Below are 23810 nucleotides of genomic sequence, written 5' to 3' on the forward strand. Positions count from 1 at the left end.
CTTCCCTTCCCTTCCCTTCTTCCCTTTTCAAGACAAGGTTTCTCTGTGTAGATCAGATTGGATAGGAACTCAGAGATCTACCTGCCTCTCTCTCCCTAGTGCTGGGTTTGAATATGTGCACCACCACCTCCTAGCCATTTGTTGCTTTTCTGCTATTGTTAATCATAGATTGCTACTATATTCACCTTAGATCAAAAAACAAAAATTAAGGGTAGGTGGAACTTGGGTCCTGGGAGTATGTTGTACAAGTTTTCATGTGTGCCTGTGTGTATGTGCAGGCCTATACATGTGCTTATGCATGTCATCAGCTTATGGACCAGCAGGAACACCTCTGCATGAAACTTGGTCATTTCACACAGATTTTTGAGCAAATTAACATTTAGATCTAGCGGGGATTGTTCATTTAGTAGTCATGCCTGCCAGGAAAGTCATGTTAAAGCAGTTTTATGGGTAACAGCTAAAAATGTGTTACATTCTTATCTTTTTCCCTATTAAAGTGACAGTTCTAAATTCTTCTCTGTTCTGATAGTATTTGAGATCACGTTCAGAAAGTATGCCAAGGACCTGGAGTTTGGTAGGGTGTTGGGGGGCTAAGGCCCTTTGGCAGGTGCCCCTAGTCCTTATCAGCCCCAACCTGAAGTCCTCCTGCCAGGTTTGCCTCCATTCCAGATTCCAGCCTTTCTAAGGATGGACACTCAGTCCTCCTCCCAGCCTGCTCTCGGCTGACCATGCTCTCACCTTTATTTCTCTGGAGTCTGTGGTGTCCTGACTCATCTTCATGACTCACTTGTTCTGTCACTCTCTCCTTGGTTTCTTTTGCTCTTCTTTCTTCTCTTCCCATCACCTCAGCTCTTTGAACTTCACCCCCACTTTTGCTCTCCTTTTGGGTCACCTTTCAGACCATGATGGTCAGTCTGTTCACATGTCTAGCATGTAAACATATGTAAAAGTCTTTCTAGTTTGCCAGACTTATGCAAGAGGAAGGAAGAGGGAGATGACCCGTCTGTACCTGTAGATTCTGGGACCAGGCTTTGCTAAAATGGCTCATTCTTCACTTCTCTGAGCATGGTGACAGAGTTGTCCCTGTTCAAGAGAAGAAAAACCCCTCCTTCCAGTCTGGGCTGCAGCTCTGAGCAGACCTTGGTTCCAAACTCTGCAGCCAGTCCCACAACACCCAGAGGAAGCTCCACTACCAGGAGCTTTAACACATCCAAGATCCCAGGATCCCAGGATCTCAGGATCCCAGGATCCCAGGGGCTTGGTCACACCAGGATCTCAGGGTCCCAGAGGCAGCTTTATTTCCAGGAGCTCTGACACAAGCAGGATCTCAGGATCACAGAGACAGCTGGACTCTGAGGAGTTCTGACACAACCAGGATCACAGAAAGGGCAGGCTCCAGTCAGATATAGCAAGGACAGGTAGCACTAGCGAGAACCAGATGGCGGGAGGCAAGCATAAGAACATAAGCAACAGAAACCAAGGTTACTTGGCATCATCAGAACCCAAATCTCCCACCATATCAAGTCCTGGATACACCATCATACTGGAAAAGCAAGATTTGGATCTAAAATCACTTCTCATGATGGTGATAGAGGACTTTAAGAAGGACATAAATAACTCCCTTAAAAAAAATACAGAAGAACACAGGTAAACAGCTTGAAGCCCTTAAATAGAAAACTCAAAAATTCCTTAAAGAATTACAGGAAAACACACTCAAACAGGTGAAGGAAATGAACAAACCATCCAAGATCTAAAGATGGTATTAGAAACAATAAAGAAATCACAAAGGGAGACAGCCCTGGAGTTAGAAAACCTAGGAAAGAGATCAGGAGTCATAGATGCAAGCCCTTAAATCACCAACAGAATACAAGAGATAGAAGAGAGAATCTCGGGTGCAGAAGATACCATAGAAAACATTTTTGGGGTAGCATTGGAAATGTAAATGAAGAAAATACCTAATTAAAAAAATAAAAAATAAATAGATATTTAAAAAGAAAGAAAAAAAAAAGAATCTCTAATTAGGATTTAAACCCCATTCATTCAGGGCAGTTCATAGGAAGACACCTTTGACTTTAGGGCCTAGAGTCTTCTACATTGTACTAGGAGTCATTTCTTTTGGAACAGTGGCAAAAAAAAAAAAAAAAAAGAAAAGAAAAAAGAAAGAAAGAAAGAAAACATTGACACTACAGTCAAAGAAAATGCAAAATGCAAAAAGATCCTAACCCAAAACATCCAGGAAATCAAGGACACAATGAGAAAACCAAACCTAAGGATAATAGGTATAGAAGATTCCCAACATAAAGGGCCAGTAATATCTTCAACAAGATTATAAAAGAAAACTTCCCTTACCTAAAGAAAGAGATGCCCATCAACATAAAAGAAGCCCACAACCCTATAGAACTCCAGATAGACTGGACCAGAAAAGAAATCCCCCTGTCACATAATAATCAAAACACCCAATGCACCAAACAAAGAAAGAATATTAAAAGCAGTAAGGGAAAAATGTCAAGTAACATATAAAGGCAGACCTATCAGAATTACACCAGACTTCTCACCAGAGACTATGAAAACTAGAAGATCCTGAGCAAATGTTATACAGATCCTAAGAGAACACAAATGCTAGCCCAGGCGACTATACCCAGCAAAACTCTCAATTAACATAGATGGAGAAACCAAGATATTCTATGAAAAAACAAAATTTACACCATAACTTTCCACAAATCCAGCCCTACAAAGGATAGTAGATAGAAAACACCAATACAAGACGGGAAACTATACCCTAGAAAAAGCAAGAAATAATCTCCTTTCAACAAGCCAAAAAGAAGATAGCCACACAAACATAATTCCACCTCTAACAACAAAAATAACAGGAAGTAACAATCAATTTTCCTTAATATTTCTTTTTTTAAAAGATTTATTTATTTATTTATTTATTATATGTAAGTACACTGTAGCTGTCTTCAGATATTTCAGAAGAAGGCATCAGATCTCATTACGGATGGTTATGAGCCACCATGTGGTTGCTGGGATTTGAACTCAGGACCTTCAGAAGAGCAGTCGGTGCTCTTAACCACTGAGCCATCTCGCCAGCCCCTACTTAATATTTCTTAACATCAGTGGATTTAGCTCCCCAATAAAAATACATAGACTAACAGATTGGATACATAAATAGGACCCAGCATTTTGCTGCATACAGGAAACACACCTCAGTGACAAAGACAGATACTACCTCAGAGGAAAAGGTTAGAAAACAGTTTTTCAAGCAAACAGTCCCAAGAAACAAGCTGGAGTAGCCATTCTAATATAGAACAAAATTGACTCAATAGAAACAGATGTATAAAAGTTGGGGTCTTGGACAGATACACTTAGCACTTAAAATGAGCAGAATACTTAGAAACAAACACTTATCTAGGACTAATTGGCTATTCGTGGTCTTTTGTTGTTCTGTATCAAACTGAGGATTTTCTTTCTATTTATGTGAAGAATGAGATGAAGATGTTGATTGTGATTTCATTGAATGAGTAAATTGTTTTGGTTTGGAAGGTCTTTTTTCACAATGTAAATTCTACCAAGCTATTTGGGAGGTCTTCAAATTCTAGCATGTTTCTTAATCTCTTTCTTCACACATTTAAAGTTTTCATTGTAGAGGGCTTTTTTTTTGGTTTGTTTGTTTTACCTCTTTTGTTATGTATACTCTAAGTATTTTATTTGAGAAACTGAGAGGAGGTGTCCATAATCTCTTTCTCAGCCTGCTTGTTACTCATGTATTAAGATTGGTAAATTTTAGCCGGGCAGTGGTGGTGCACACCTTTAATCCCAGCACTTGGGAGGCAGAGGCAGGCGGATTTCTGAGTTTGAGGCCAGCCTGGTCTACAGAGTGAGTTCCAGGACAGCCAGGGCTACACAGAGAAACCCTGCCTCGAAAAAACAAGAAGCAAAAACAAAAACAAAACAAAAGACTGGTAAATTTTGTAAGCCAATTATGTAACATAACACTTTGCTGAAATTATTGAAAATTCGTACAATTTTTCTAGTCAAATTTTGGAAACATTGCATATAAGATAATATAATCTTCAATTGAAAATAATTTGACTTAATATTTTCCCATTTGTATCCCTTTTCTTGCCTTACTGCTTCATCTAGTGCTTTAATCACATTATGGGTGAGCAGTAGGGATAGTGGGCAATCCTCTCCCATCCTTGATTTTAATGGGACTTATTCATGATTTTATTCATTTAAGATGATATTGGCCATGTGTTTGTCATATATAACCTTTACTATATTGGAATGTTTCCCTACAGTCCTACTTGTTCTAGGGCTTTTATTAATAGGGTATGTTGAATCTTATCAAAGACTTTTTTCTTTCTTTTCTTTTTTTGTGCTTCCATTGAGATGATTCTTGTATTTTTTTTTTTTGTCCATGTATTTGGTTTATTACATTTATTTCTTATATATGTTAAAAAAACAAAACAGTAGGAAAATAAAGAAAGAAAAACCCAAGGTTCAGAGAGATCAGATCATGTGATTGAGAATATCTGGCCAGAAGTTAGCATGTATATTTTGAGTTCACTGTCTCTTGCTCATTCTGTCACCAGTGTGTTGATGGGTCCAGTGCTTTTGGGCACTGGCCACAAAGAAAGGGTCATCACAGTGCTTGTTTTTGCTCTCCTAGGCTCCCACTTGGCTTCTGTAGTCCTGTCTTGGAACAAGGGCTCTTTTCCCAGGCAGGAGTTAAGGTTGCTCTGGGATCATTGTCCACATCTCTTTCAGACCCGAATCTTGCAGGTGGGAGAGGAACTCAGTGGCCATCTCTGCAGTCCTGCCTGGCTGATGAAGGGATTTAGGAAAGAATGTGCTTTGCCTAGGACAGTGATAAGCACAGCTGCCAAGCCAGACACATCCAGTTTTTGTGTATTTTTGTTGTTTCATAAATGTTCCTTCATGTGGCTTGCTGTTCCTCTCCGTAGCTAGTGGGCTTATTTATGAAACACTGGGGTGGTTTAATTTTTGGATAGCCTCATAAGAGAAATGCTAGTTCATCTCTTAGCTCTGAGCACACTTCAGAAGCTGCACCTCTGAAGCCACATACTCTAGGGGTGTGGGTCTTAAGACAAGTGCAGTGCCAAATGTTGACTATCTGGAGTGGTGTAAGGTGGAGTGTTTTAGAGCAGAGACAAAGATGAACTGTTACAGCCAAGGCAAAGGCAGCTGACATTTCCTGATGGAGAGACATTGGGACAGGAAGCATGAACATGGACATGGCTTTGACAAGCTCTGCCTGTACACATGGGGCCCACTTCAGGGGAGAAAATCATAGTGGACCACATGGGATGTTTCCTGTGTGACAGGCACAGAGCTGCCTACCTCCAGGGATCATCTCAGTTCCAATTTATAAAGCAGACAGGTGAAGGGATGACTCTAACTTTACCATCAATTTAGTGCTTAGGATGTGGTGGGAATGAGTTTCAAATAGCCCATGGATCTCCTTTATTTGGCTCATGAGTTTTTAGTATTGGGTTTATTGCCAGTGTCAAACAATCAGGGTATTTACTACAAAGTTCATCGTTGATAAATTCTCTTGGAAACACCGGCAGCTCCTGCAGGTCCATGCCTACCTGAGACTGAGTATTGGCTGCTCCACGTCCATGAGATCCCACCTCCCACCTGACATACTCTTTCACTTACTTTTCCTGCAGGTGTCCCAAGCCATCTCTGGCCCCCTTGTTTCACATTACTACCCGTTTAGTTGTTTTATAACCATGAGGTCTCTTATTTGATTTCATAGGGAAATGTTTGCACATACCATCCATTCAGAAAGAAGCCTACTATGATAGGTCAACTTCTTGTGGGAGAGGGGCTCCTGAGAATGTCTGTGAGGGATTATCTTGATGACATTTATTGATGTGGGAAGACTTGTCTTAACTTTGAGTCAGATCTGGTTGTATAAGTAGGGGTGATGGTGATGGCTGGGGCTAAGTCCTAGCATGTGTACATTAGTTTGTTAATCTTTGCTCTTGTCTGTGGATAGAATACAATTGTTGTAGAGATTACTTAATCCCTACCTGGGGTTTCTACATTGCTTTTGACCCTTTAATTCCCAGATAAAGACACACAATTAGCCTTAAGTAGCACAAGAGCTGGGCAGATATCTACCCTCTATGCTATTAGAACCTACTTTCCTATTGATTACCCTGAATTATTACTTACTATGTTTCATTTGGGCTGCTCTTAACTCCAATTGGCCAGCTCTCAGGGGCACTTTTTTTTTTACTTCTAACCCATTGTAGCTTCTTCTTCCTCTTCCTGTCTTCTTCTTCTTCCCCTAATGCTCCTCCTCCACCCACCCCAAGTTTGGGAAGCCTAAGACCCCCCTATGTCTCTTCTGCCCAACTATTGGCTGTTGGTATTTTAATTTACCAGTCAGAAATAATTTGGGCAGGGTCACTTAGCATCTATGTGCAGACTCTCTTGTCTCTTGGACAACCAGTCTTGGGGACCCAGTATTAACATCAGGCCAACCTACTACATACAATTAGTTGCTTCCGGTCCCTGACACTTTAACTGTCCCACACTAAGGGACTGTATTCTAGAATTTAGGTCACTTCTGTTAGGGTGTTCATCAGAGCAACAGGAAACAAAACTAAAACACCTCCATGAAGAGTGCTATGAAGGAACAGTGGCAGTTGATTCATTGCTGTTCCTGTAGGAAATGACAAATTACAGCAGGGGATAGGCAGGCCAACACTCAGCTGTAGCCAGACTTTGTCTACTTTGTGTGTTCTTTTGTCTTCTACCCTTCTCTTCCCCTTTCCCACCCTTTCAAGCTCCTAACACTAGATAGGAGAGAGAGAAATGGATAGCGGGGACAGGGGCAAAGTTATTGTTAGATTACTTCCTGCTGATTAGGGGCATTATGTTCCTTGGGGCAAGTTTGATCTTCTGTTGTCAAGATATCTAATTTCTCCTTCTTGTTTCTTCTTTGTTCATGACTATTTAACAAACGATGACCAACAAAGCCAATTATGTTAGCAACAACAACTTGCCTCTCAGAGCCCCAGCATTTATATGCCCTCTGAAAGGTATCCAGAATTCCAAACATCACCACACAGAAACTATCTGCAGCTGGCAAAGTCACACCCCTGCTAGAGTATGAGGCAAATCATAGTCAGTTGCTGCGGACAATCTGAAGCAGTCCCACACCTCTACCCCTGGGATAAAAATGAAAACATATTCCTATATTTCTGTGTTTACCAAAGAAAACAGAATTCTCCAATTGTCACTGAACTGGCTGGTATTTCCTGTGGTACATGCTAGGGACCTACCTCCAGAGAGGCTGTCCATCATTTTGCTGTCATTTTAGGTGACATATGGTGACATCTTTGGAGGCTTTAGACCTGCAAGGGGGTGATTTTGGCTCCTGAAATATCCCAAACATATCTAACTCACCAGTGGAGCTGAAGCCCCACAGGAATACAACCTGCTCAAGCCTGTCCTGTTTGGTACTGGTAGGGTTAGCACTGGGACACAGGCAACTTGCGCTGCCTGCTTCTGCCCTCCCCTGTTGGCCTGTGACAGACATTCACAATGACAGTTTGTAGGATCTGTGTGTGCAACAGTGGGCTAACCCTGGATGTCTTTAAGAAACCATTATCTAACAGAGAAAGTGAGAATACCATTTAGACAGGGAGAAAACCATAATATTTACATTCTGAATAAAATCAAATTAGGTCATCTCTACAGACCCAAAGGCAGTGCTTGCTCTCAGAGTAGCTAGCATGAGTCAAAATTGCTTCAGCTTTCAGGGAGAAAGTTTTGGTGTGCAGCTTATTGTGACATGGGCAAAGCCAAGGTATTGAAAATAGAGCCTCTGCCCAGCCTCCTGACAGCACAGAGCCTGAAATAAATCTGACTGTAGAGTACTTCTTGGCAGGAATTAAAAAGGAAAAGAAAAAGCTCTTGTAGCAGGTGGCACAAAGACTCTCGCCTGCCCTGCATCTGTGAGGTTGCTGGGCCTGCTGGCTTCCACTGGTGCCTTTTGTGTTGTCATAAAACCAATTTCTTAAAATCCTGTCCCCTCTGAGAACAGTAATAGGAATGACATGTTATCTTTGTCCAGGGTTAGCACTTAGAGTGTGACATTTGCACCTATTTGTGTGCTCCTCAGAGACAGCAGGCATTATTTGTTCTCCCATCGTAGAGAAAGGCCGGGGTGCTTCCCTGCCAGGCTGTGAGGAGATCTGTGCTGCCTGAGGACAGCAGCCAGAGTTAGCTTTACCTAACCACCTCAGCAGCAGGTGCTTAACCCCTTGTTCACAGAGGGCACACCGACTGTGTCACCTGTCCAGTGTCATCCACCTGATAATGATGGAGCTGACATGCAAAGTGAGGTTTGTCTTTCATGTCACACTCACCTCACCCCGAAGTTGCTCCTGGAGGTTTTGTTTATTTTTTGAGCCAGAGTTTCTCTGTGTAGCCCTGGCTGTCCTAGAATTTGCTCCATGGACCGTTTGGCCTTAAATTCAAAGATCCACCTGCCTCTGCTTCCCAAGTGCTGGGATTAAAGGTGTGTGCCACCACTGCCTAGCATTCATAGGGTTCTTTGAAAAACAGTTTTTAACTGTGATCTTTATCAAGGTACAGTACACTGTGTGTCTGTAAGACACACAGCCTGATATTCGATATACATTGTACTATAAGTTGGTAATTTTGTGGCCACATTGGGAAATTGTAGAGATTGGGTCAGGCATTCTCAGGCTTTTATAGCAATCTTCCTCGTTTATTTTGGAGACAGTCTCATGTAACCCAGCTGGCTCTAAACTTCTAATCATCCTGCCCCAAACCACCATGCCTAGATTAGCAGTAGTCTTAAGAACCAGGGTCTTGTGAGAAATATCTTACTCTATTTCAAAGCCATGCTTTCAATTGACCTGGCACTTAACTAGGTCCCACCTCTTAAAGGCACACATCTCTCAACATGGATCCTTGGAGTACAAAAGATGTCTGAAATGAACTAAGGAACTAATTTGATCCTCAAATTTAAACCAGAAGAGTCTTTCTAGAATGCTCTTAAAGAAGCAACTTCAGGTAAGGTTTGATCTAGAAAGTCAGAACTGGTCCTGGAGGCCTCCTTGCTTCCTTCTTCTCTGTTCTGATTCCAGTGTGCCCGTCCTCCTCTATGAAGTTTTGCAGCTACAAAGCTCACAGCCCTTGGCAGTACTACCCTGAGGAAAGGGGGCTTTTCTTTTCCTTTTAGAATTCAGCCAACGACTTCATTCTCATGGACTCTGATATGCCTATCCTGGAAGGATGTTGTGGACTTGGATGGTAGATATTGACCAGAAATTAGGCATGGGATGCCCTGTCAAACCTTATGGCAGCAGACAGGAGAGGTTCTTTCCCCAGAAAGCTTGTGAGAACTTTCATAGGGGTAAGGCAGGTCTGCCTATTGTGGGATCTAATGTCAGCTGAAATGCATTTAGAATTCTGGGTTTGGGATATGGCTCAGTGGGTAGAGTGCTTGCATAGCATGCTAAAATCCGTGGGCTTAATTTTCAGCACTGCACAAACTGGATGTGGTGATGTGTGCCTTTAATCCCAGCATTTAGAAGAATGAGACAGTTGAAGTTCAAGGCCACCCTGGTTACCCTTTCAACACAAGGACACTGATAAATGTGTTCCCCAAAGACCCCTGATGATCTAGTCAATGGAATGATGCTGGGAAGTACCTTGCTAGAGGCAGAGAGTGACAAAGCATTGAAGAGACATGGGCAAAACTTTTATCTCCTCTCTTCACACCCATCTCTTTTGTCTTATCACACTTTACTCACAAAGTAAGCTCTGGGACCCTATGTGACTGGGCTGGCCACATGTTCATAAAGTCATCACTGAATGAATGAGTCTGTCTGTCCATAGCTACTTTCCCTACTGACATTTTCATTTATTAAATATGTTTATCTTGTCATGTCTGAGTTCCCAGGCCTTTCAAAGGCAAGAGTAGTTTTTGTTGTAAGGGGAAAGAGTAAGTGTTGTAGGGGACACTGCAGGAAGGTGTGTGGTAAAGTTAGAGACTCTGTGTATGTGGGGGGGTATGTGTGGGTAAGTATGTATATGTGTGTGGTGTGGGTTGGTGGTGTGTATATGCGTGGTTTTTTGTTTTTTTTTTCCAAGACAGGGTTTCTCTGTGTAGCCCTGGCTGTCCTGGAACTCACTCTGTAGACCAGGCTGACCTTGAACTCAGAAATTCGCCTGCTTCTGCCTCCCAAGTGTTTTTATGTAGTGTGTATGTTGTGTATGTGTGGTGTGTTTGTGTGCATGTGTTGTAGTGTGTTGAGAGGGTGTCTTTCATGTGTGTGTGTATGTTTATGTGTGTTGTGTGATGTGTATGTGTGTATTTATGTGTGTTTTGTGTTGTGTGTATGTAGTGTGTGTATGTGTGTGTGGTGGGTATGTTTATTTGTGTGGTGTGTTTGTGTGTTTATGTGTGTGTTGTGTTGTATTGTGTGTGTTTATGTGTGTGTGTAGATGAGAAGTAGGCATATGACAGATCTTCCAGTGATTTCTCTGTTGTAAACCCACGTGGCCATATCAGCTTATTGACTAGCACCAGCCTCAGACCTGAGCTTGACCCATGTAGATTTCTCTGCCTGCAGTCATCCCTCCTAGGCACTCACCAGTCACTTTGAGAACCTCTTTCCTCTCTTTGTAGCCAAGAAGAGGGACAGCTTATCTGGTTCAGTACACTCCCCTAAGTGACAACACCTGCCCTTCTAGTAAGGACCTTGGTTGAAACTGAGTATATCGTATGTCCTTCCCATTCTCTTCTCAGCCTGGGTTCAGCACCAAAGTGTGGATGAGGCGAGACCCTTTCCAGCCACACGCCATCTCCACCACCTACGTGGATCTCCATTTCTTTTTTGACATTTGAAACTAGAATGCTAAGCATTCTCTTTCCACAAGTTGCTTTAAAGACACGTTTTATTGTGGCTCTGTGGCTAAATTTGCAAAGCAGCATATGTGTGTATTAATCTGTCAGTTCTGAGTCATGTGCTAGTTCTGTCCCCAGAATAGATGCCTCAGGAGATAGATGCCTCTTTACAGCTTCCCCTGACCCCTGCTGACGTGTTTGTCCAGGCTTGTCTCCAGCTTGGATAGGTTTTGGGAGCAGATGGGCCTTGCTGTCAGTCTGGCTGGCTGTCAGTCTGGCTGGCTGTGTGGTTCTTCCTTATGGGCCTCAGTTTCTTTGCCTATGAAATGAGGAAGAGCTAGACCATCCTGCTTAACCATGAGAGGATGAGGTAAGAGTCCTTGGCACAGCTAGTATGGGTCAGCTGTTCTCCCAGCCAGGTACTAATCAGATCCAACTCTGCTTATCATCTGAGATCAGACATGACTGGGTGTGTTTAAAGTGTGGTGGTCAGGGGTTAGGGTATTGCTCAGTGGCAGAGTATCCCAACCCCAGCTTGTGTGAGGTCCTGGGATCCACCCTCAGTACTAAAAACAAGACAAAACCTAGAGAGTGTTGTGGCTGTCAAGTGTGTCAGCTCTTTTTTCTGGCTGGATTTGGACACCTTACTAGTGTGTGGCATCCCACTGAAAACCCTCCTAGGGATATAATTTCAGGAATGGTTTCTAGCCATGGCTGACTTTAATTTCACAAATTAAATACTTAGTTCCTCTGTGAAGCATGTGTGTGTGTGTGTGTAACAGACCTGGCCCCGACTTTGTAGAAACAAGTAAGTTAGTGAATGTGAATTGGTTATCTATTTCTGCTGAAGACATCTGTCTAAAAATTAGTGCTTTCTAGATAGTATCTTCTATATTGTTGACTTGTGGCAGAATTGTCAAACCAGCATATGTGTGGATTGGTCTGAGTGTAGAGTCTAATGGTAGTCCTCTGTGGGCCTCAGGTTTTTGCTAGCTACTGCTCGGTTCCTTGACACAGAATGACAACAGAACTGGCTCTATTAGAGTGGAGAAGTGGAGTGCTGTTGTGTGGAGAACAGAGAATAAGCAAGTGCAAGAAGGACAATCCATCCCACAGTCTCTAAGCAGGGGCATCCCAGTGCCTTTGCCATTTCCGTCTGTGCTAGACGCAATGGGAAAAGGTCCTGCCCATGCTCCATACTCACAAGGGCAGGGTGTGCACATCTGGAGGTGGAGAGGTCACTGTGTTGTTTTAGCAGAGGCTTCCCCCACAGGCAGGGAAAAGGTGCTCTGGGTAAACACAACCTAGTGCTGGGAGAGTCTTCCAAAGCCAGGGTTTTCAGGGAGGTCTCTCTGCAGAGGACACTCAGAGAAGAAAGTAGATGGAATGGAACATTAAGGTGCAGAGTCAAGGGAAGAAGTAGAGGAGAACAGTGTGAACTTCAGTCAGGAAGGGTAGCAGGGCTCAAGCCTGCATGGAAGAGCCTGTAGTAATGAGATTCACTGCCTATTCTGTGACAGGGCTGTCCTATGGGGAGCCGAGTGCTGTCATTGGGAGTTTTGCTCTGTTTCATTTGTTTTTCTATAAGGTAGGTTCTTGCCATTTACCCAGGCTGGCTTTGAACCTATTGTCCTTCCTCCTTAGCTTCTGGAGTGTTGGGATTACAGGTGTGTGCCACTGTGTCTAGCTTGGGGGTTTGCACTTATATTGAGCTGGAGTTAGTCTTACATTGGCCCAGGCACTGGGAGTCATGGAAGTGGACTTGACATGAGCCATTTGTATGCAGTGTGAGGGACTGGCTGCCTGGGGTTCACAGGGAAATGAGACTTGGTAGATGGCAGGGAGCTCACAGGGTGAGGAGCAGGGCAAGGTGTAAGAAGGTGGTAGAAGCCATTCTACAGCAGGAGTTGAAGGCAGGCCACTCATGTCCACGAGGAGGGGATATGAAGAACTGTGGAGGAGAGGGCACGGAAAGTGACAGGTCCTTTCACTGGAATTCTGGGGACAGGTCCTCTGTGGTCAAAGCTTGGAATCTTGACAAGACAGAACAGAAGGCCCCCTTGTCCCCATTATAGAGAAAAGAGGTAGAAAATGCCTCAGGCACATCAGGGCCCCCTCTGAGACCCTAGAATCTTGGTGGTACATCTCTCTGATCTTAGGAAAGCTCAGAAGGTTCATGACATATTTGAAAGCTCCTGGTTGCTTCTGCTGAAAAACATTTCATTGTCTTGAGAGCTAGTCCTGTGTATGCCACATGCTCAGGCTGCCCAAGTGCCTGCATGGTTGGCAGCTGCTTCAGTGTGCCTCTTCTTTATGTCCACTGCTGTGTTTCTTCTCACCTGCTCTCCTTCCTGTAGGCTGTGTAGCTACTGTCCCTAGACATTCATGTCCACAGTTATAGTCTCTTCTTTAGGACTCCCATCCCTCCCTGGCATGAACACCATCATCCTCTTTTACAAAGTAGAACTTCAGGTCCAGGAAATTGAGCTGGCTGTCCTGGATCTCAAAGTTGGGAATGAGGGGGCGGGTCCCCATGAGACCCATTTGCTTTCAAGTCTTGTGTCTCTTCTTTTCCCACACACTTGCTTTTATTCCTTTTTAAAAAGTCTTAGGGTCTGAATGTGTCTCTGGTGTCCATTTTAAGATCCCCAAAGAAGATTCTGTAGGCCAGTAGAAAGACTGCACAATGGGCTTTATGCTTTGTGTGGCAGAGCATCCTGGAGACAGACAGGCTAAGGAGCAGAGAACCAGCCATTTTTCCATGTTGTGATCTTTTCATGCTGCTTGCAGTGCCTTGCTCTCCGTTCATTCTATGAGTGAGTTCTGAGCACCAATGGTACCAGGCACTGCTTGAGTGTGCCACAAGCATGGTGTTGAACACAGCTGCAGCCCTGGTCTCCACAAGACCCTGCTTCATGGGAAACATTTTTGTAGAAAGAGCTACAGATAGCCTGTGGTGCAGCTGGTATTTCTCCTCTTGCTTTGTGAGAAAAGGGTGCTTCTGGTGGGTGAAGACTATTTACTGGGTGTAGATCATTACTGGGTGTAGACTGTGCACTGGGTGTCAGTCATCACTGGATGTAGACTATCTCCTCTACTGTGTGTAGACTATCCACTGGGTGTAGACTGTCCACTAGATATAGATCATCACTGGGTGTAAACTGTGCACTGGGTGTAGATCATTACTGTGTGTAGACTATCCACTGGGTGTGGACTATCCACTGGGTATAGACTATCCACTGGGTGTAGGCCGTCACTGGGTGTAGAGTATCAATGTGTGTAGTTCTTTCCCTGGATGTAGGTCCCCGACTAGGTGTATGTTTTTACTGGATATAGATCTCCAACTGTGAAGGCAGCCTTGGAGTTCTGTTGACTGTCTGTGTTTAGCATTTAAAAGTACCTTTAGGTCAAATCTGTTTCTGTTCTGTTGTACTGCTCTAAATGTGAAACCTGTAAGAATGGAGCTTCAAAATGAGGTGGGCTAAAGTCTCATGCAATAGTCACTTTTATTCAGAGCATCAGACAGTTTATATTCTGCCGGTTAAGACAGTTTATACTCACCTGAATAAAGTCACAAGGACAAGCCACATGTGGCAAAATGTGTTTTTTTCCATCGAGGCAAATGGATATAACAGCAGCCAGTTGTAATGAATAATCCGAAGAAACTCACTCGGATCTGCTATACCTGGGAAAGGTACAAAAACATAAGCCAAGAACAAGTCCTTGTTGAAAAAAATAAATAACTGAGGTTATAAGACTTGTCTTTTCTTGGTGTTTTCTCACAAGCACTCTCAGGACTCTATTCTACCACCCTATTCTGTCATATTCCCCTCCCCCCTTTTATTTTTTAATACCAGGAGATCCAGAGCTATTTTGATTTGAGGTGTTGTAGATAAATCAAATTGTCATTTGATACATGAATATTCTATAAGCAAGCAAATATTAGAACAGTGAGAGCATAGTGTGTAGTGCTTGGCCACCAAGAACAGGGATCCAAACTATGTTCATACTATTGGTTACATTGTTCTACTGATCCTAAAAACCTAGAGAATGGCTTGAAAAGAGACCTATATGATTAGTAGCTCTGGTCTCTTGTAGAATGTAAACCCATATTTGCCTTTCATAGGAATATAAATGTTATGATATCCTATATAAATAGGAAGTGATTTAAATCCGAAGGAAAAACTAAAACAATCCTTTTTCCAGATGAACAAATCAGTCTCTTACAGTCCCACAGCCCATTCATAAACACAGAGTCATTAGTAAAGTAAGTTCTCCCTTGGTTTGTGAGGCCTTAACATGACCCCAAGTGGGCAGACTTGCTTGTGTCCTGGCTGGTTTGTTGTGTCAACTTGACACAAGTTAGAGTCATCAGAGAGGGAGGAGCCTCAGTTGAGAAAATGCCCCATGAGATCTAACTGTAAGGCATATCCTCAACCAGTGATCAAGGGGGAGGGCTCAGCTCATGATGGGTGATGCAATTTCCTGAGCTGGTGGTCCTGGGTTTTATAAGAGAGCAGGCTGAACAATCCATGGTGAGCAAGCCAGTAAGCAGCACCCCTCCATGGCCTCTGCATCAGCTCCTGCCTCCAGGTCCCAGCCCTGCTTGAGTTCCAGTCCTGATTTCCTCCAGTGATGGACTATGATCTGGAATTATAGTAAGCTGAACAAACTCTTTCCTCCTCAACTTGGTTTTGGTCATGGTGTTTCGTCCTTGCAAAGGAAACCTAAGACAGCTTGATGTTTCCTTTGCCCTTTATCTGGAGGTTTGTTATCTTTCTGGTGACTCCCACTGTCTCCCAGTGTCTTCTGCCACTGTCCTTGATGGCCCTTGGCTGAAGGAGCCAGGAAAGAATCCATAGTGTTTCAGAGGATCCATCTGCAACGACAGATGTACACCCCTTCCCAGTTTTCTTCTGGAGAATAAAAATAGTGCAGGTTACTGCATCAGCTTGCTTATTTCCTTCTGTGATAGAGCCAGGGAGGTTAGTGTGTGCACAGATCTGGATTTATTGCCTGAAATAATCCTTCAACATAAGCAGAATCTGAAATGATATTTAAGAGTCTATGAATTAACGATAATAGATGAAGCAAAACAGCCAGTTCCACCTGTTGGGCTGAGGAAAAGAAGGATTAATGGACTGAGTATCTGAGCCATGAGTCCCTCCTATACCATTAGTTTAGCCATCAACAAAATAAGTATCTGTCTGTGGAATGGGAGAAGGCTGAACAATTTTTATAGTGACAAATTCAGTTGATATGAGAAAATCCCGTAGCTAGCTTTCTAGCTGGGTAATTATTTCCTATTTTTCTGAGTGACTGGCACTGCCACCTGAGGCCACGGTGATTTCTGTGGTCTGTGGCCTGCCTTTGGGGACCTGTCTGGTTGTGTGGTCCTATTGCACAATGCTTCAGTAGATAAAGCTTCAGCCACATCTGTAGGCCCCACTGGTAGGAATATTTCTGTTTTGCTGATGAAACAGAAGTGTCATGTCTTCATGTAGACAGAAATAACAGCTGGTCTTGGGCACAGGACACAGTCTACTCGTGTCCCAGATTCGAAACCAGGCATTTGCACTTAAATTCCGTGTTAGCTACTTGGAAACCCACCCCATCTTGCCTTTCCAATGTGACAACCATAGAGCTTGAACTGAGAGAGTTGTAGCTACTGACTATATTCGAGCTGCAAAAGGGAAAATTGTGCTCTTGTTTCCAGAGCCTTAGTTCAAGACATGTTTATTTAATGCTAACAGCAACTCTGTCATGTAACTCTGCACATGCTGCCAATAGCTAGATGTAGAAATCGAGGCACACAATGGTCACACAGCATGTAACTGTCAGATGGGGCCATCCAGCTTCCTGTTAACTCTCAAAGCAGCGTCCCTTGCTGCTGCCTACTCTTGAATGTGCACTTCTGTTCCTGTGTACAGGTGTTTGTGCCCACAGACTACAACTTACACAAATAAAGCTACCCTCTTCCCCTGAAGGAATGAGTCCCTTAGTGGCTCTGCTCAGATGTACATGAGTGCTGTTTGGTATGAGGAAGGCATTCTTAGGGGAGAAAAGCAGTCATGATGTTCATAAAAGTTAATGTTTTTCATTTAGTATCTCTCCTTTGAAACTTAGGCTTAATTTATTGAGCTGTGGTTGAAATATTCAGGAGGTCTGTTGTATTCCTTACAAAGACATATGATTAAAAATGCACCCAGCCTCTCCCAAATTCTGGAAGACAGTCAAATATGACAAAGAGCCACATGATTTTAAAGTTTAGATCTTTTTATAAAGAGCCTGAGCTTTCCAGTGTCCTGCAAAATTAATGTGTAAGCAGTCCTCGAGGGTGAAATGTTTTCTAGAGAAGTCCTGGAACTCAGGGGCATGTACACCTTACATAACTCTCTGGGCCTGGTAACTCATTCCTAGAATAATAATTAGTAGTCCTAGGTGGACCCTCATGTGGGACTGGCTTCTCTGAAGTCCTCTCTCACTGACTTAAAACCTGATCAGCAGGCTGGAGCCCATGCCTCATAGAATATGATCAGGCAGGAAGCATGCTGGGGAGTGGCCTGGGGTTGGGCCTGTCTCTGTAGGGCAGCTCTTGTCCTGCCCTCAACCCTCAGCTTATTGTCACATCTCCTGGACCCTTCCCCATACTAATTGTCTTTCTTCAATGCTTCCAGAGGCCTCAGAGCTTCTGCTGTGCCTTTGGCCACACTGCATGCCAGCACTCTGAGTCAGGTTCTGATCCACTGACATGCAGAACCAGGCTTAGCATATATTGACTTAGTAGACATTTGTTGACTGAAGACAAATTCATGGCTGAATAAGTGAATGAGAAGATAATTCCAGAATGGAGCAGCATGATACATTGGGCATTGCACTGCAAGGGAGTAGATGAGATGGGGTTCTGGGTCCTGCTGTGCATGTACTCCTAAGCCATTAGTTTTGACTTTCTTATGCCTCTGTAAGCTTATCCCCCACACCCATTGAATGGAGCTGAAAGCCAGAATGTAGATGTCCAAAGAGAGAACAACATGGCTGCTTCCTAAAGCCCATCCTGGTGCTCAAGTTCCTCCTGTGTTGAAAGCCTTTGAAAAGTGTCAGCTATGACGAAATGTCCTCGGCAATGTGCTTCAGAGTGACAGTGGTGGGGGTGAGTTTACCCTTGGGGTGGAGAAGACTGGAGCTGAGCAGCTCTGAGCTCAGCAGCTGAGCCAGGCACACAGAGGGACACTATTAGTCTATCCACATTCAAACTTCAGAAATCCTTCAGTAGTTTCTTTTTAATTTCCTTGGGCTGTACAGAAGCAATGAGGAGGCAAGGAGGAAGAGGGGGAGGATACATTACAATTAGAGAAGGGTTGCCACTGACCAAATGAGGGTCCTGCATCCCTGCTCCTTCATCTGTGGGTCTTCCTGCAGCATTCCCCAGCAAAGCTCTACTCAAATTGCAGTTTATTTTCCTCCAAGCTTTTTCTATCCATCCATTCCACCCATCCATCCACTCATCCATCCATCCATCCATCCATCCATCCATCCATCCATCCATCCTCTCCCTAATACAGTTCCTGACTCCTCAGTAATAATAGCTGCTGGTTTGTAGCATTTGCTATACATCAAAAATGGCAGGCTCCACAGAGGCTATTATGTACATATATGACACTGTTTTGTGGCAGCCCCTGAGGCCTCAGACATTACACTGGATTCCAATAGTGCTGCTCTTGTTTTACAGGGCAGAGATCTGAAGTCTGAAACCACATGGGGATTGCTATAGTAGTGGACACTAAGACAGTAGTGGGCACTAAGACCCATGTCTCACACAGCTTGCAAACAGGGATAGGGCACTGTGCTGGGTAGCCAGTCATCATGCATGCCAGTAGACAGTGTGCCTCCTGGACTTTTCACAGTCCTGATAGAGAGCACAGAGGTCAGCCAGCCACATTTGCCTTCCTTGTGATTGCTTCTTAGGGCCTCAAGCCCTTACAAAGTGTATTCTTACTGGAACAGTTTTGGGAGGGTCAGTGGAGGGGAAGGGAGAGCCCTTCTGTTAATTCGGCACACAGTTTACTTGGTTCCACACAATGGTGGTAATTAGAACCCATTACAAGCATAAAACACCACATTCAGCCAGGCCTGTGAAAATGGGTCAAGAATTACTTTAAAAGCCTTGTCTGGACTTTCCTTTCAAAAGCTCTGCCAGCCATTCTGGGCTTGTTCACAAAGAGCTGCTATTGATTTCTAAGGATCCTGGGATGGTTGTCAGCTCTGCAGGGCCTCATCTTCTTCCCAGCACAGAAAGCCTTTTCAAGCCTGAGGAGCAGGTGGATCAGGAGGAAGAAGGGAAAAGGCAGGGCTTCCATCAATAGCAGATGCCCCCTGGGCACATCTCAGCTAGGCCCAGTCCTTTAACTGGCTCATCCACTGACAGGCCCACTCTGGCATTTAGCTCATTCTAAAGACTCATATTGACCATCCTTCAGGCTCTGTTACAAGTACCATGCATCGGCTGGAAGATCAGGGTAGGAGGGTTCTAAGGTGCTTGCCCAGGTTTAGTCTGGCAATGAGTGAGGGAGTGAAGCAGACCTGAGAGAGACAGAGGGCATTGGTCCTACAGAACCAGGGTACTGCTGTGTAACACTGGTGGATGTCTATCTGAAGAGTAGTGTTATGGTTTGTATATGCTCAGACCAGAGAGTGACACTATTAGAAGGTGTGGCCCTGCTGGAGTAGGTGTGGCCTTGTTGGTGTAGGTGTGCCACTGTGGGTGTGGGCATTAAGACCCTACTCCTAGCTGCCTAGAATTAAGCAGCCTTCAGATGAAGATGCAGAGTTCTCAGCTCCTCCCGCACCATGCCTGCCTGGATGCTGCCATGCTCTCACTTTGATGATAATGGACTGAACCTAGGAGCCCGTAAGCCAGCCCCAGTTAAATGTTCTTATAAGAGTTACCTTGGTCATGGTGTCTGTTCACATCAGTAAAATCCTAACTAAAACAAGTAGCAGTAGACAGCATTTATGAAATAACCCCTCTGTAGCTTTCTGGAAGATTAACTGATTAGCACCTCGTAGGCCTTCTGAAACTTTTGTTGTTATTTCTGCTGCTTTACAAACAAGACTGAACCCAAATGAGAAGAAAGTAAGTTGTCCAAGGTCACAGCAATCGAGGGGAGAGGATAGGGTGGGTCTTGTTGGAGCTGCGGAACGGTTGTGTTGTGAGCTGTCCTGGCAGTCTGAGATGATGGTCCTTTGCCTACTGCAGACCCATGCAGCTGCATGGAGCCTCCTTCATTCTCTTGAGGCAAAAGGCCCTGAGCTCAGCACAGGGCTGAAGCTCCTGGCTGTTTTGGCTTTCTTTCTCTTGATCAGTTTCTCAGACACCATGAGGAAAGTATCAGTTTTACCTGCTATTTTGATGTTTCTGGATGCTTGGATTTTGCATACCAGCAGGCATAGGTGTCCTCTGGGCCGAAAGAGAGACTGCTTGTCCCCTTTTCAAGAGGCTTGCTTGTGGATTCCCTGTAAGGCTGCACCACGAAGAGTGAAGGTTAACACTGGGGACCCTGTGGCAGCAGTTCAGACAGGTAGTGACACTTACTGACACCTGTGTCTTAGTGGTCTCTGTCTGTCAAGTAAACCATATAGCTCAGATCAGACCCCTCCATTTCAATTGGGGTGTAAGGAGGGATAAATCTGCATTTCTCAGAATGGAACCTACCAAGTAATCATGATAACTTACTTGGTCATGGGCTATTAGCCTGTACCATGAAAGACAAATCTGCATTTCTTACCGTAAAAGGGGTTATCTTCCTACCATACTTCAACTGTTTATGCAGCTATCACTGCAAAGGCTACCAAGGCATGGGTTCAAATCTCTGCCCTGCCTCGTCTGACCCTGACACTGAGGTGTATCACCTTGCAGTGGTCTATTCTGTAGGGAATGGTGGCTTCCCTGTAGGAAGGAGCACTAGATGTCTAAAGCCTCCTAGAGGCTGGAATGCAGCTCTGCAGGGGCAGCTGGCACTGGCCAGGTTTATTTTAACTAGGCTGGCACCTTGTGCTGTTCACAAAGAACTCCAGTTTTCCCAACAGCTACGGCAGGCACAGTGTGTGACTTTCACCTCAGATGGATCCTGAGGCATCCGAGATGCGTTCCTGGTTGTCACTAGAAGAGCTTCAGTTGCTACTGAAATTTGGGGCTTGTCTCGATCTTAACCAAAAAGTGTCTGTTTTGCACTTGAAGGAGGGTAAGGCATTTACTTGAATGTGAGGAGACAGAGAACATTGTGGTATGAAAGGGAACACCAGAGGCTTTTCTTACGTTCGTAATCCTTTGTGGTTTGTCAGGTAATTATGGTGCCTCTGGGATCCTCACAGATGTAAAAGCTCCCTCATAGCCCTGTTGTATTTGAAGATCATTATCCTTGATGCTCCAACTTGAAGGGAACACTCAGCTTCCCGCAGCTCTAAAAGTGACATCTTCCAGGCTCTCCCCTTCCCTCCAAAATACAGTCCCGATTCACCTTGGCCAAGCATCCAAGGAGAGAGTTATGTCTCCTGGACTTCCGTGCTCCAGCACTTAACGGCCTTGCCAGCAGGTACTTAACAACATGGCAGACTGGCTGTGAGGGATAGTGAGCCTCCAGACTGCAGTTCCAGTCCCTTCTGTGGTACTTTCCATTTGACTTTGCTGACTCCTTCTTCATGTTCCTTGACTATACAGAAGGCTCTCATGTTCTGGGCCAAATGCTGGGCCTCAGAAGTGCTGCCATGCCTGTGAACAGGTGTCTTCTCACACCAGCACTGTGGGCCAATTAGATGGTAGTTTCCATTTTGTGATGATTACCCTCAGGTGCATAGGTCATTCTCTTTGTCTGTCTGTGGAGTGATGACTTCCTATGTCTCTGCATGGCTGTGGAGCAGAGAGGACTGCCAGGGCCAGAGAGAGAGAGAGAGAGAGAGAGAGAGAGAGAGAGAGAGAGAGAGAGAGAGAATGAATGAGAATTTTATCCTGGGCCTAGTAGACACCTTGAGGGTATCAAATAGCAGGTAAGGGTGTGTAGTGGGACTATCAGCCTGAGCGGAGCAGGTGGGAGGGCATCTGTTCTCCTAAATCCAGTCTTGTAGTTCCATTGTGCTGTGATAGATGCCAAAGTGCTGTCTGCTAGCCACACTTTCAGGACATGGTGACTTCATGGGCTACTTTTAGTTCTGTGACCGTGGGATCTGTTTGTGACTTAGATTCCTTTTCTGAGATTCTCCAAGTCCCCAGAAGTTGCTTCTAGTTTGGAAATACTTACTTGAGAATCAGTAAGTTCATGCGGCCAAGGTAAGGTATAAGCTGTGTATCTGATTGGGTTTGTGTAAGAATATGCTCTATAAAAACTCCAAGTGAGACAGAAAGCTTACGTTCAAAGATTACCCTCGTAACAATGCACAGCATAGCTTGATGGTGAAATTATTCCAATCAAGTTTTCTTTCTTCATTTCCATTGGCTCCTCACCCTGCCATTCCCCAGTGAAGACCGAGCTTTGCCTGATACAGACCACTGCTGTGGCTGCAAAAGGGAGCCAGGGTTTGTCTGCTCACAGTGAACATACTGGAGCTCTGTGTGACCTGATGTAGGAAGCATTTATGGAAATTTGTTGCAGCTCTTTGACTCCCACTGCACCCTTGGAAATGGCAGTGACACCTGTCTGGAGCTCGCATTCATGGGAACGTATTAGCAAGTCCATCAGCAGGGGTGCAGCAGCTGTGGACTTCCTGCATGTGGACAGTCTACAGGCATTATTGGGAGATTGTGTGTGCTTCACGTGAGAGTAGCTTAAGCTTTTGTGAAGAATAAGGCAAGTGGGGAAATTACTTTCCATAAGCAGAGAAATGCTGAGAGACTTGCTGACTTCTCACCCCTGCTTTGCTCACTGCATTGTGTGAAGGCATCCTTGGTGCCATTTGCACTTTGTATTTCATATCTGCGGTGAGGTTGGCATGTTGGGGACATTGGATCCACAGAGCAAGCAGATGGAAGCATCAGGTGAGCAGGATGTGTTCTCTCTTCTGTGTACAGACATGTCAAAGAGTAAATAAATACTAAAAAGCATATCATGGAAGTGTTTCCTTCTGCACATTCTGTCTTTGTAATAAAAAATGGGATCTCCCTTTTCCTCCTTGATGTGAGATTCACGTCATCACTTCAGTGCACCCAGGCCTTATGTTCCTCCTCTAACAGTATGCATATTTTATGTATCATGTTAAATACCTGTGACAAATAGCCTGGCATCATGTATATCCTAACATGTAGTAAATGCTGTGTGAATCCAAGTATGGGAGGAGTCTTCTAGGAGGCAGCAGTCAGGCCAAGTGAGGCTGCTTGCCCAGGGGTCTTCCTGAAGAGTTCAGGGACAGCATTTCAGAACACCCTCTCATGGTTCACTGAATTGCATACTTGAGTGGCCTTGCAGTGGCTACAAATGACCTTAGCACCTCTGTCTTTGCTTCTTTGGGAACCAGCCAAATATGTTGAATAATTGAGTTTGGAAGCTTCTATGGCTCAAGCTTGACCAGCAGCATGTGGGGTTGGTGTAGTTTTAGAGCACACAGCCAGGGCTCTGATCTGCCCTCCAGGAACCGATCACACAGCCTGGAACAGGCTCTCGAAGCTCCTGAGTTCAGAGCTGTTTGTGGAAGGTGGGATCAATCCATCTGCCCCTCAGAGCTTTCATAAGAAGCTGACTGAGAACATGGGAAAGATGATATTGTGCTGCAGACAGAGTCAATGGTGACGAGCGGTTGCGCCGCTGAGGAGTGTGCAGCCACAGTTAGGAAGGAGCTCAGCCGCTGAGGAGTGTGCAGCCACGGGGAGGAAGGAGCTCAGCCGCTGAGGAGTGTGCAG

General features: G+C 44.5%; 1 protein-coding gene across 3 annotated transcripts in view; it reads left to right on the plus strand.

Annotated features, from left to right (window-relative positions):
* Window positions 1-23810, plus strand: part of Snx29 (sorting nexin 29) — a 419167-nt gene that overhangs the window by 277378 nt on the left and 117979 nt on the right. The gene's annotated exons all lie outside the window — the stretch shown is intronic.

Source organism: Mus caroli, chromosome 16 (assembly GCF_900094665.2).
Source record: "Mus caroli chromosome 16, CAROLI_EIJ_v1.1, whole genome shotgun sequence".
NCBI classification, from domain to species: Eukaryota; Metazoa; Chordata; class Mammalia; order Rodentia; family Muridae; genus Mus; species Mus caroli.